Here is a 13,379-nt window from a genome sequence, read left to right on the forward strand (position 1 = left end):
TTTTGCAGCCTCTGTCTTCTGGATTCTGGTCTTCCCAGGTGAGAGGCCCAGCAGTGGGCCTGCTGCATCAAATGGTAGCTCAATATTTACTTTTAAAGGCAGCTCCTTTCTGTTCTCATTATTGGCTGTTACCAATTTATATCTCACCAGCAGCTAGAGGGTACACAGTTCTCAAAAATCTCTTCAGCATTTATTATTTGCAGACATTTTGTTGATGGTCAGTCGACCTGTGTGAGTTGAAACCTTTTTGCAGGTTAGATTTGCATGAGTGTAATAATTCCTGAGGTTGAGCTTTTATCCATTTTCCTTTTTTTTTAAAGACAGTGAGTAAAACTTACATCTTCATACTATCTTCTTGAAAAATTTGCCTGTTTTGAATTTTGTTGGCCATTCCCTACCTCAGGACAGTTTTTGAGGGCAGGTGTCCTTTACCGCCCTGAGTCCTTGTGAATGTTAAGTGACCATTAGCTGTGGGTTTAAGGCCGCTCTTGCGGGAAACGGCCACAAGGCGGCAGCATTTCAACATTTCCACCTCTGGGTTTTTGGGCAACAGAGCCTTCCTGGAAATCCTGTTAGTAGGCTGCAAATTAGAGTGGAATGTGCCAGGGCACACCCCCAAGAGCTTATATCTCCTTACCTCTTTTTTGTTTTTTTAAATTTAATTTTTATTTATTATCAGAGCAAATTTGATAAAAATGTGCTTGCTCTAGGTGTACAGAATCTGGTTCATTATATCTATTCATTTTTGGTTCCTTTCCCGTGTAGGTTATTACAGAATGATGAGCTCAATTTTTAACCTTAAACGCACCACCATTCTCTTCTCACTACTGGCTGTTACCAGTTTACGTCCCAGCAGCAGCTAGAGGGTACACAGTTCTCTAAAACCCTTTTAGCATTCATGTTTTGTAGACTATTTTGCTGATGATCATTCTGGCGGTGATAAGGTGAACGTTTTTGTAGATTGGATTTGCATGGCTTTATTAGTTCCTGGTATTGAGCATTATTCCATGCAAGTTTTTTAAACAAAAAGAAATAGAAAGAAAAGACAAAATGTGAGCAAAATATGCCTCTTGACGCTGTCTTTTTGAAATGTTGACGTCTTTTGAATTTTCTGGTCGATTTACGACCCCAGGAATTTTTTGAGGCCCGGTGTCCTTTACAGTCCTGCACATATTTTGAATATTAAGTGACCATTAGCGCTTGGTTTAAAGCTGCTGTTGTGTGAAACAGCCACAAGGCGGCAGCCTTTCTCCTTTACCAAATCTGGTTACCGGGGCAACAGAGCCTTAATGGAAGTCCTGTTTAAGGTTGAAATTTAGAATGGAATATGCCAGGAAAAAATCATTTATGTTTATGTCTCATTATTTCTTGTTCATATTTTAACTTAATTTTTATTTTTTATCGCAGCAAATTTGACAACAATGTTTTGTTTGTTCTAGGTGTGCAAGATGTGGTTCTTTCACACATATACATATATCTTTTCTTCTTCGGATCCTTTTTGCAGGTAGGTTATGACACAATTTTGAGTAGTCTTCTCGGTATTCCGTAGGTCTTTGGTGATTATATATTTCACATGTGTTTGTATATCTCTGTTAACCCCAATATCGTAATGTATCCAATCCTCACACCTTTCGATTTGGGGAACCATACGTTTGTTTAATGAATCTGTGATTGCCTTTGTCTGTGGAAATATCTTCATTGTTATCAATTTTTAGGTAACACCTATAAGTGATATGCGTTAGGTGTCTTTCGCTTTCTCACTTACTACAAGTTGCATGATTACCTCTAGACTCATCTATGGTGTTGCAAATGGCATTGTTTCATTTTTTCCCGAGCTAATATTCCATCTCTACATGTAGCAGTTCTTCTTTGTCCACCCATCTGTTGATGGAGTTTTGGTTTCTTCCATGTCTTGGCTATTGTAATACTGCTACAGTGCAGATTTGCCTGCCTGTGTCTTTCCAATTCTCTCTTCTTAGGTTATAGGCCCAGGAGTGGGCCTGCTAGATCATATAGTAGCTCAATGTTGACCTTTTAAAGGCACCTCCATTCTGTTCCCATTAAAGGCTCTTACCAGATTATGTCTGACTTCAAATTAAGGGTATGCATTTCTCCACAACCCCTTCAGCATTGATCATTTGTAGTTTCTTTCCTGATGGTTATTCCGAATGGTGTGAGCTGATACCTCTGTGTGGCTGGATTTACATGTGTCTCATAATCCATTGAAATTTAGCTTTCAGGCATGTCTTTTTATTTTTCAAACTGTTATTACAGCTTACTTCTTCAAATGGTTTTCTTCAAATATGTGCCACATTTTGAATTTTTTTGGCCTTACATGCATCAAGACATTTTAAGGGCAGGTTTCATTTGCAGTCCTGCAGTACTTGTGTATATGAAGTGCCCATTAGCACAGATTTCAAAGCTGCTGTTTCAGGTGTCAGTCAGAGTATGGCAGCATTTCTACGTTCTCCACTCTGGTACCTAGGGAAACAGACCGTCCTGCCAGTGGTGTTCCTCATTTGTAAATTAGAGGGCAATGTGCCCTGATATACCCCCGAAAGATTACGTCTCCTTACTTGTATTTGTTTTTTTAAATTTAATTTCTAATTTTTAGTGGAATAATTTTCCATTCTGTACATGGACCGCTTCTTCATGCGCTCTATTGTTTGCGTACGTTTTAGGGTATGGGTTAGTGTTAGTGTACGGGGTAGGATTAAGGTACAGGTTAGGGTACGGCTTTAGGTAAGGGTTTCATTTACGGTTAGGGTTAGTGTAAGGGTTAGGGAACGGGTACGGCTTAGGGTACAGGTTAGGGTACGACAACAGCTTAGGTGTAGCGTACGTGTTAGGGTATGGGTTAGTGTTAGTGTATGGGTTAGGAGTAGGGTACAGGTTAGGGAAAGGCTTTGGATAAGTGTTACTGTTACGGTTAGGATAGGGTTAGGGTTACGGAATGGGTACACTGTAGGGTACAGGTTAGAGTACGACAATGTTCTAGGGTTAGCGTATGTGTTAGGGTATGGGTTAGTGTTAGTGTACGGGTTAGGATTAAGTTATGGGTTAGGGTAAGGCTTCAGGAAAGGTTTTCAGTTATGGTTAGGGTTAGGGTGAGGGAACAGGTACGGTACAGGGTACAGGTTAGGGTACAAAAACTCTCTAGGGTTAGTGTATGTGTTAAGGTATGGGTTAGTGTTAGTGTATGGGTTAGGTTTAAGGTATGGCTTAGGATAAGGCTTTGGGTAAGAGTTACAGATAGGGTTAGGGTTAGGGAAAAGGTACGGCTTAGGTTAAAGGTTAGGGTACGACAAGGTTCTAGGTTTACCATATGTGTTAGGGTATGGGTAAGTGTTAGTGTACGGGTTAGGATTAAGTTACGGATTAGGGTAAGTCTTCAGTTAAAGGTAAGGTATAGGGTTAGTGAATCAGTACGGTTTAGGGTACAGGTTAGGGTACGGGAATGCTCCAGTGTTAGCGTAAGTGTTAGGGTATGGGATAGTGTTAGTATACCGGATAGGATTAAGTTTCGGGTTAGGGTAAGCCTTCGGGCAAGGGTTACTGTTAGGTTTAGGGATAGGGTTAGGGAACGGGTATGGTTTAGTGTACAGTTTATTGTACGACAAAACTCTAGGGTGAGCGAACATGGTAGGTTACGGCTTAGAGTTAGTGTACAGGTTAGGAACTAGGTACGGGTTAGGGTAAGTCTCATTGTAAGTGTTACATTTACGGTTATGGTTAGGGTAGGTTTAGGGAATGGGTACGGTTTTGGGTACAGGTTACAGTACGACAATGCTCTAGATGTAGCGTAGGTGTTAGGGTACGAGTTAGTGTTATTGTACGGGATAGGATTAAGGTACGGGTTAGAAAGGCTTCGGGTAAGCTTTATGGTTATGGTGAGGGTTAGGGTTAGGGAAGAGGTTCGGTATAGACTACAGGTTAGGATACGTGAACGATCTAGGGTTAGCGTCCGAGTTACGGTATGGGTTAGGATTAAGGTACGGTTTAGGGTAAGGCTTCGGGTAACGGTCAGGGATAGTGTTACGGTTAGGTAACAGGTACGGTTTCGGGTACAGGGTAGGATACGATAACGGTTTAGGGTTAGCATATGTGTTAGGGTACGGGTTAGTGTTAGTGTATGGGTTAGGATTAGGGTATGGGTTAGGGTAAGTCATTGGGTAAGGGTCAGGGTTAGGTTTAGGGTTAGGATTAGGGAACAGGTACGGTGTAGGGTAGAGGTTAGTGTACGACAAAGATTTAGGGTTAGCGTACGTGTTAGGGTATGAGTTAGTGTTAGTGTACGGGTTAGAATTAGTGTACGGGTTAGGGTGAGGTTTCGGGTAAGGGTCAGGGTTTGGGTAAGTGTTCAGGTTAGGGAATGGGTACGGTTTAGGGTACAGGTTAGGGTACAGAAAAGATTTAGGTTTAGCAAACGTGTTAGAGTACGGGTTAGTGTCAGTGTACGGGTTAGGATTAGGTACGGGTTAGGGTAGGCTTTGGGAAAGGGTCAGGGTTAGGGTTAGGGTTGGGGAACACATACGGTTTAGGGTAAAGGTTAGGGTACGACAACGGTTTCGGGTGAGCGTACGTGTTAGGGTACGGGTTAGTGTCAGTGTATAGGTTAGGATTAGGGTACAGGTAAGCGTAAGGCTTCAGGTAAGAGTCAGGGTTAGGGTTAGGGTTATAGAATGGGCACGGTTTAGGGTACAGGTTAGTGTATGACAACGGTTTAGGGTTAGCGTAGGTGTTAGTGTTCGGGTTATTTTAGTGTACGGGTTAGGATTAGGTACGGGCTAGGGTAAGGCTTTGGGTAAGAGTCAGGTTTAGGTTTAGGGTTAGGGTTAGTGTTAGGGAATGGGTATGGTTTAGGGTACAGGTTAGGGTACGACAACGGTTTAGGGTTAGCGTACGTGTTTTGGTACGGTTTAGTGTTAGTGTACGGGTTACGATTAGGGTACGGGTAGGGGCTTCGGGTAAGGGTTAGGTTTAGGGTTTGGGTTAGCGTTTGGGTACGGGTTAGGGTTAGGGAACGGGGATGGTTTAGGGTTCAGGTTATTGTACAACAACGGCTTTGAGTTAGCGTACGTGTTAGGGTGCGAGTTAGTGTTAGTTTACGGAATAGGATTAGGGGACGTGTGAGGGTAAGGCTTCAGGTAAGGGTTAGGGTTAGGATTCGGGTTAGGGTTAGGGTTAGGGAACAGAGCCTGTTTAGGGTACAGGTTAGGGTACGACAACAGTTTAGGGTTAGCGTACGTGTTAGGGTATGGGTTAGTATTAGTGTACAGATTAGGATTAGGGGATGAATGAGGTTAAGGCTTCATGTAAAGGTTAGGGTTAGGTTTCAGGTTATTTTTAGGGTTAGGAAATGGGGACGGATTAAGGTACAGTTCAGGGTACAACAAGGGTTATTGTTAGCGTACGTGCTAGGGTATGGATTAGTGTTAGTGTACGGGTTAGGATTAGGGGACGGCTTAGGGTAAGGCTTAGGGTAAGTATTAGGGTTAGGGTCAGGGTTAGGGGACGGGATAGTTTAGGGTACAGGTTAGGGAACAACAAAGATTTAAGGTGAGCGTACGTGTTAGGGTATGGGTTAGCATTAGCGTACGGGTTAGGATTACGGGACGTGTTAGGGTAAGGTTTCAGATAAGGCTTAGGGTTAGAGTTACGTTTAGGGTTAGGGTTACGGGACGGGGACGGTTTAGAGTACAGGTGAGGGTACGACAACGGTTAACAGTGAGCGTAGGTGTTAGGGTATGGGTTAGTGTTAGCGTACGGGTTAGGATTAGGGGACGGGTTAGGGTAAGGCTTCGGGTAAGTGTTAGGGTTAAGGTGAGGGTTAGGATTAGGGGATGGGGATGGTTTACGGTACAGTTTAGTGTACGACAATGATTTAGGGTGAGCATACGTGTTAGGGTATGGGTTAGTATTGGTGTACGGGAAGAATTAGGGGACGGGTTAGGGTAAGGCTTCGGGTAAGCGTTAGGGTTAGGGTTAGGGGACGGGGATGGGTACAGTTTAGGGTACAGGTTAGGGTACGACAAAGGTTTAGGCTGAGCGTACGTGTTAGGGTACGGGTTAGTGTTAGCGTATGTGTTAGGATTAGAGGATGGGCTAGGGTAAGGCTTCGGGTAAGGCTTAGGGTTAGAGTTAGGGATAGGGGATGGTTTAGGGTACAGGTTAGGGTACGGCAACGGTTTAGGGTGAGTGTACATGATAAGGTACAGGTTAGTGTTAGCATATGGGTTAGGATTAGGGGAAGGTTAAGGTAAGGCTTCGGGTAAGGGTTAGGGTTAGGGTTACGGTTAGGTTTAGTGGACGGGGACGGGGACGGTATAGGGTACAGGTTAGGGTACAACAATGGTTTAGGTTGAGCAAAAGTGTTAGGGTAAGGGTTAGTGTTAGCGTACGGGTTAGGATTAGGGGACGCGTGAGTGTAAGTTTCGGGGAAGGATTAGGGTTAGGGTTTGGGCTAGGGTTAGTGTTGGGGGACGGGGACGGTTTAGGGTCCGGGTGAGGGTACGACAACGGTTTAGGGTGAGTGTACGTGTGACGGCACGGGTTAGTGTTAGCGTACGGGTTAGGACTAGGGGACGGGTTCGGGTAAGGCTTCGGGTAAGGGTTAGGGTTAGGGGACGGGGACGGTTTAGGGTCCAGGTGAGGGTACGACAACGGTTTAGGGTGAGTGTACGTGTGACGGCACGGGTTAGTGTTAGCGTACAGGTTAGGATTAGGGGACGGGTTAGGGTAAGGCTTCCGGTAAGGGTTAGGGTTTGGGTAAGGGGAAGGGAAGGTTTAGGGTCCAGGTGAGGGTACAACAACGGTTTAGGGTGAGTGTAAGTGTGAGAGCACGTGTTAGTGTTAGCGTACGGGTTACGATTAGGGGACGGGTGAGGATAAGGCTTCGGGGAAGGTTTAGGGTTAGGGTTCGGGTTAGGGTTAGGGTTAGGGGACGGGGATGGTTTAGGGTCCGGGTGAGGGGACGACAACTGTTTAGGGTGAGCGTACGTGCAAGGGCATGGGTTAGTGTTAGCGTACGGTTTAGGATTAGGGGACGGGTGAGGGTAAGGCTTCGGGGCAGGGTTAGGGTTAAGGTTCGGGCTAGGGTTAGTGTGAGGGGACGGGGATGGTTTAGGGTTCAAGTTATTGTACAACAACGGCTTTGAGTTAGCGTACGTGTTAGGGTGCGAGTTAGTGTTCGTTTACGGAATAAGATTAGGGGACGTGTGAGGGTAAGGCTTCAGGTAAGGGTTAGAGTTAGGATTCGGGTTAGGGTTAGGGAACGGAGCCTGTTTAGGGTACAGGTTAGGGTACGACAACAGTTTAGGGTTAGCGTACGTGTTAGGGTATGGGTTAGTATTAGTGTACAGATTAGGATTAGGGGATGGATGAGGTTAAGGCTTCATGTAAAGGCTAGGGTTAGGTTTCAGGTTATTTTTAGGGTTAGGGAATAGGGACGGATTAAGGTACAGTTTAGGCTACAACAAGGGTTTATGGTTAGCGTACGTGCTAGGGTATGGATTAGTGTTAGTGTACGGCTTAGGATTAGGGGACGGGTGAGGGAAAGGCTTCGGGTAAGTATTAGGGTTAGGGTCAGGGTTAGGGGATGGGATAGTTTAGGGTACAAGTTAGGGAACAACAAAGTTTTAAGGTGAGTGTACGTGTTAGGGTATGGGTTAGCGTTAGCGTACGGGTTAGGATTACGGGACGTGTTAGGGTAAGGTTTCAGATAAGGCTTAGGGTTAGAGTTACGTTTAGGGTTAGGGTTACGGGACGGGGACGTTTTAGAGTACAGGTGAGGGTACGACAACGGTTAACAGTGAGCGTAGGTGTTAGGGTATGGGTTAGTGTTAGCGTACGGGTTAGGATTAGGGGACGGGTTAGGGTAAGGCTTCGGGTAAGTGTTAGGGTTAGGGTGAGGGTTAGGATTAGGGGATGGGGATGGTTTACGATACAGTTTAGTGTACGACAATGATTTAGGGTGAGCATACGTGTTAGGGTACGGGTTAGTATTGGTGTACGGGTAGAATTAGGGGACAGGTTAGGGTAAGGCTTCGGGTAAGGGTTAGGGTTAGGGTTAGGGGACGGGGTTGGGTACAGTTTAGGGTACAGGTTAGGGTACAACAAAGATTTAGGCTGAGCGTACGTCTTAGGGTACGGGTTAGTGTTAGCGTATGTGTTAGGATTAGAGGATGGGCTAGGGTAAGGCTTCGGGTAAGGCTTAGGGTTAGAGTTAGGGATAGGGGATGGTTTAGGGTACTGGTTAGGGTACGGCAATGGTTTAGGGTGAGTGTACGTGATAGGGTACAGGTTAGTGTTAGCATATGGGTTAGGATTAGGGGAAGGTTAGGGTAAGGCTTCGGGGAAGGGTTAGAGTTAGGGTTCGGGCTAGGGTTAGGGTTAGGGGACAGGGACGGTTGAGGGTCCGGGTGAGGGTACGACAACGGTTTAGGGTGAGCGTACGTGTGAAGGCGTGGGTTAGTGTTAGCGTATGGCTTAGGATTAGGGGACGGGTGAGGGTCAGGCTTCGGGGAAGGGTTAGGGTTAGGGTTGGGGCTAGGGTTAGGGTTAGGGGACGGGGACGGTTTAGGGTCCGGGTGAGGGGACGACAACGGTTTAGGGTGAGCGTACGTGTGAGGGCACGGGTTAGTGTTACCGTATGGTTTAGGATAAGGGGACAGGTGAAGGAAAGGCTTCGGGGAAGGGTTAAGGTTAGGGTTCGGGTTAACGTTAGGGTTAGGGGACGCGGACGGTTTAGGGTCCGGGTGAGGGTACGACAACAGTTTAGGGTGAGCGTACGTGTGAAGGCGCGGGTTAGTGTTAGCGTACGGCTTAGGCTTAGGGGACGGGTGAGGGTAAGGCTTCGGGGAAGGCTTAGGGTTAGGGTTCGGGCTAGGGTTAGGGTTAGGGGACGGGGACGGTTTAGGGTCCAGGTGAGGGTACGACAACGCTTTAGGGGGAGCGTACGTGTGAGGGCGCGGGTTAGTGTCAGCGTACGGGTTAGGATTAGGGGACGGGTGAGGGTCAGGCTTCGGGGAAGGGTTAGCGTTAGGGTTCGGGCTAGGGTTAGGGTTAGGGGACGGGGACGGTTTAGGGTCCAGGTGAGGGTACGACAACGCTTTAGGGGGAGCGTACGTGTGAGGGCGCGGGTTAGTGTTAGCGGACGGGTTAGGATTAGGGGACGGGTGAGGGTCAGGCTTCGGGGAAGGGTTAGGGTTAGGGTTCGGGCTAGGGTTAGCGTTAGGGGACGGGGACGGTTTAGGGTCCAGGTGAGGGTACGACAACGCTTTAGTGGGAGCGTACGTGTGAGGGCGCGGGTTAGTGTCAGCGTACGGGTTAGGATTAGGGGACGGGTGAGGGTCAGGCTTCGGGGAAGGGTTAGGGTTAGGGTTCGGGCTAGGGTTAGGGTTAGGGGACGGGGACGGTTTAGAGTCCAGGTGAGGGTACGACAACGCTTTAGGGGGAGCGTACGTGTGAGGGCGCGGGTTAGTGTCAGCGTACGGGTTAGGATTAGGGGACGGGTGAGGTAGGCTTCGGGGAAGGGTTAGGGTTAGGGTTCGCGCTAGGGTTAGGGTTAGGGGACGGGGACGGTTTAGGGTCCAGGTGAGGGTACGACAATGCTTTAGGGGTAGCGTACGTGTGAGGGCGCGGGTTAGTGTCAGCGTACGGCTTAGGATTAGGGGACGGGTGAGGGTCAGGCTTCGGGGAAGGGTTAGCGTTAGGGTTCGGGCTAGGGTTAGGGTTAGGGGACGGGGACGGTTTAGGGTCCAGGTGAGGTTGCGACAACTCTTTGGGGGAGCGTACGTGTCAGGGCATCGGTTAGTGTCAGCGTACAGGTTAGGATTAGGGGACGGGTGAGGGTCAGGCTTCGGGGAAGGGTTAGGGTTAGGGTTCAGGCAGAGTTAGGGTTAGGGGACGAGGACGGTTTAGGGTCCAGGTGAGGGTACGACAACGCTTTAGGGGGAGCGTATGTGTGAGGGCGCGGGTTAGTGTCAGCGTACGGGTTAGGATTAGGGGACGGGTGAGGGTCAGGCTTCGGGGAAGTGTTAGGGTTCGGGCTAGGGTTAGGGTTAGGGGACGGGGATGGTTTAGGGTCCAGGTGAGGGCACGACAACGCTTTAGGGGGAGCGTACGTGTGAGGGCGCGGGTTAGTGTCAGCGTACGGTTTAGGATTAGGGGACGGGTGAGGGTCAGGCTTCGGGGAAGGGTTAGGGTTAGGGTTCGGGCTAGGGTTAGGGTTAGGGGACGGGGACGGTTTAGGGTTCAGGTGAGGGTACGACAACGCTTTAGGGGGAGCGTACGTGTGAGGGCGCGGGTTAGTGTCAGCGTACGGGTTAGGATTAGGGGACGGGTGAGGGTCAGGCTTCGGGGAAGGGTTAGGGTTAGGGTTCGGGCTAGGGTTAGGGTTAGGGGACGGGGACGGTTTAGGGTCCAGGTGAGGGTACGACAACGCTTTAGGGGGAGCGTACGTGTGAGGGCGCGGGTTAGTGTCAGCGTATGGGTTAGGATTAGGGGACGGGTGAGGGTCAGGCTTCGGGGAAGGGTTAGAGTTAGGGTTCGGGCTAGGGTTAGGGTTAGGGGACGGGGAAGGTATAGGGTCCAGGTGAGGGTACGACAACGCTTTAGGGGGAGCGTACGTGTGAGGGCGTGGGTTAGTGTCAGCGTACGGGTTAGGATTAGGGGACGGGTGAGGGTCAGGCTTCGGGGAAGGGTTAGGGTTAGGGTTCGGGCTAGGGTTAGGGTTAGGGGACGGGGACGGTTTAGGGTCCAGGTGAGGGTACGACAACGCTTTAGGGGGAGCGTACGTGTGAGGGCGCGGGTTAGTGTCAGCGTACGGATTAGGATTAGGGGACAGGTAAGGGTCAGGCTTCGGGGAAGGGTTATGGTTAGGGTTCGGGCTAGGGTTAGGGTTAGGGGACGGGGACGGTTTAGGGTCCAGGTGAGGGTACGACAACGCATTAGGGGGAGCGTAGGTGTGAGGGCGCGGGTTAGTGTCAGCGTACGGGTTAGGATTAGGGGACGGGTGAGGGTCAGGCTTCGGGGAAGGGTTAGGGTTAGGGTTCGGGCTAGGGTTAGGGTTAGGGGATGGGGACGGTTTAGGGTTCAGGTGAGGGTACGACCACACTTTACGGGGAGCGTACGTGTGAGGGCGCGGGTTAGTGTCAGCGTACGGTTTAGGATTAGGGGACGGGTGAGGGTCAGGCTTCGGGGAAGTGTTAGGGGTAGGGTTCGGGCTAGGGTTAGGGTTAGGGGACGGGGACGGTTTAGGGTCCAGGTGAGGGTACGACAACGCTTTAGGGGGAGCGTACGTGTGAGGGCGCGGGTTAGTGTCAGCGTACGAGTTAGGATTAGGGGACGGGTGAGGGTCAGGCTTCGGGGAAGGGTTAGGGTTAGGGTTCGGGCTAGGGTTACGGTTAGGGGACGGGGACGGTTTAGGGTCCAGGTGAGGGTACGACAACGCTTTAGGGGGAGCGTACGTGTGAGGGCGCGGGTTAGTGTCAGCGTACGGGTTAGGATTAGGGGAAGGGTGAGGGTCAGGCTTCGGGGAAGTGTTAGGATTAGGGTTCGGGCTATGGTTAGGGTTAGGGGAAGGGGACGGTTTAGGGTCCAGGTGAGGGTACGACAACGCTTTAGGGGGAGCGTACGTGTGAGGGCGCGGGTTAGTGTCTGCGTACGGGTTAGGATTAGGGGACGGGTGAGGGTCAGGCTTCGGGGAAGGGTTAGGGTTAGGGTTCGGGCTAGGGTTAGGGTTAGGGGACGGGGACGTTTTAGGGTCCAGGTGAGGGTACGACAACGCTTTAGGGGGAGCGTACGTGTGAGGGCGCGGGTTAGTGTCAGCGTACGGGTTAGGATTAGGGGACGGGTGAGGGTCAGGCTTCGGGGAAGGGTTAGGGTTAGGGTTCGGGCTAGGGTTAGGGTTAGGGGACGGGGACGGTTTAGGGTCCAGGTGAGGGTACGACAACGCTTTAGGGGGAGCGTACGTGTGAGGGCGCGCGTTAGTGTCAGCGTACGGGTTAGGATTAGGGGACGGGTGAGGGTCAGTCTTCGGGGAAGTGTTAGGGGTACGGTTCGGGCTAGGGTTAGGGTTAGGGGACGGGGACGGTTTAGGGTCCAGGTGAGGGTACGACAACGCTTTAGGGGGAGCGTACGTGTGAGGGCGCGGGTTAGTGTCAGCGTACGGGTTAGGATTAGGGGACAGGTGAGGGTCAGGCTTCGGGGAAGGGTTAGGGTTAGGGTTCGGGCTAGGGTTACGGTTAGGGGACGGGGACGGTTTAGGGTCCAGGTGAGGGTACGACAACGCTTTAGGGGGAGCGTACGTGTGAGGGCGCGGGTTAGTGTCAGCGTACGGGTTAGGATTAGGGGACGGGTGAGGGTCAGGCTTCGGGGAAGAGTTAGGGTTAGGGTTCGGGCTAGGGTTAGGGTTAGGGGACGGGGACGGTTTAGGGTCCAGGTGAGGGTACGACAACGCTTTAGGGGGAGCGTACGTGTGAGGGCGCGCGTTAGTGTCAGCGTACGGGTTAGGATTAGGGGACGGGTGAGGGTCAGGCTTCGGGGAAGGGTTAGGGTTAGGGTTCGGGCTAGGGTTACGGTTAGGGGACGGGGACGGTTTAGGGTCCAGGTGAGGGTACGACAACGCTTTAGGGGGAGCGTACGTGTGAGGGCGCGGGTTAGTGTCAGCGTACGGGTTAGAATTAGGGGAAGGGTGAGGGTCAGGCTTCGGGGAAGTGTTAGGATTAGGGTTCGGGCCATGGTTAGGGTTAGGGGACGGGGACGGTTTAGGGTCCAGGTGAGGGTACGACAACGCTTTAGGGGGAGCGTACGTGTTAGGGCGCAGGTTAGTGTCTGCGTACGGGTTAGGATTAGGGGACGGGTGAGGGTCAGGCTTCGGGGAAGGGTTAGGGTTAGGGTTCGGGCTAGGGTTAGGGTTAGGGGACGGGGACGTTTTAGGGTCCAGGTGAGGGTATGACAACGCTTTAGGGGGAGCGTACGTGTGAGGGCGCGGGTTAGTGTCAGCGTACGGGTTAGGATTAGGGGACTGGTGAGGGTCCGGCTTCGGGGAACGGTTAGGGTTAGGTTTCGGGCTAGGGTTAGGGTTAGGGGACGGGGACGGTTTAGGGTTCAGGTGAGGGTACGACAACGCTTTAGGGGGAGCGTACGTGTGAGGGCGCGGGTTAGTGTCAGCGTACGGGTTAGGATTAGGCGATGGGTGAGGGTCAGGCTTCGGGGAACGGTTAGGGTTAAGGTTCGGGCTAGGGTTAGGGTTAGGGGACGGGGACGGTTTAGGGTCCAGGTGAGGGTACGACAACGCTTTAGGGGGAGCGTTCGTGTGAGGGCGCGGCTTAGTGTCAGCGTACGGGTTAGGATTAGGGGACGGGTGAGGGTCAGGC

This window comes from Pseudorca crassidens, chromosome 14 (genome assembly GCF_039906515.1).
Source record: "Pseudorca crassidens isolate mPseCra1 chromosome 14, mPseCra1.hap1, whole genome shotgun sequence".
Taxonomy (NCBI): Eukaryota; Metazoa; Chordata; class Mammalia; order Artiodactyla; family Delphinidae; genus Pseudorca; species Pseudorca crassidens.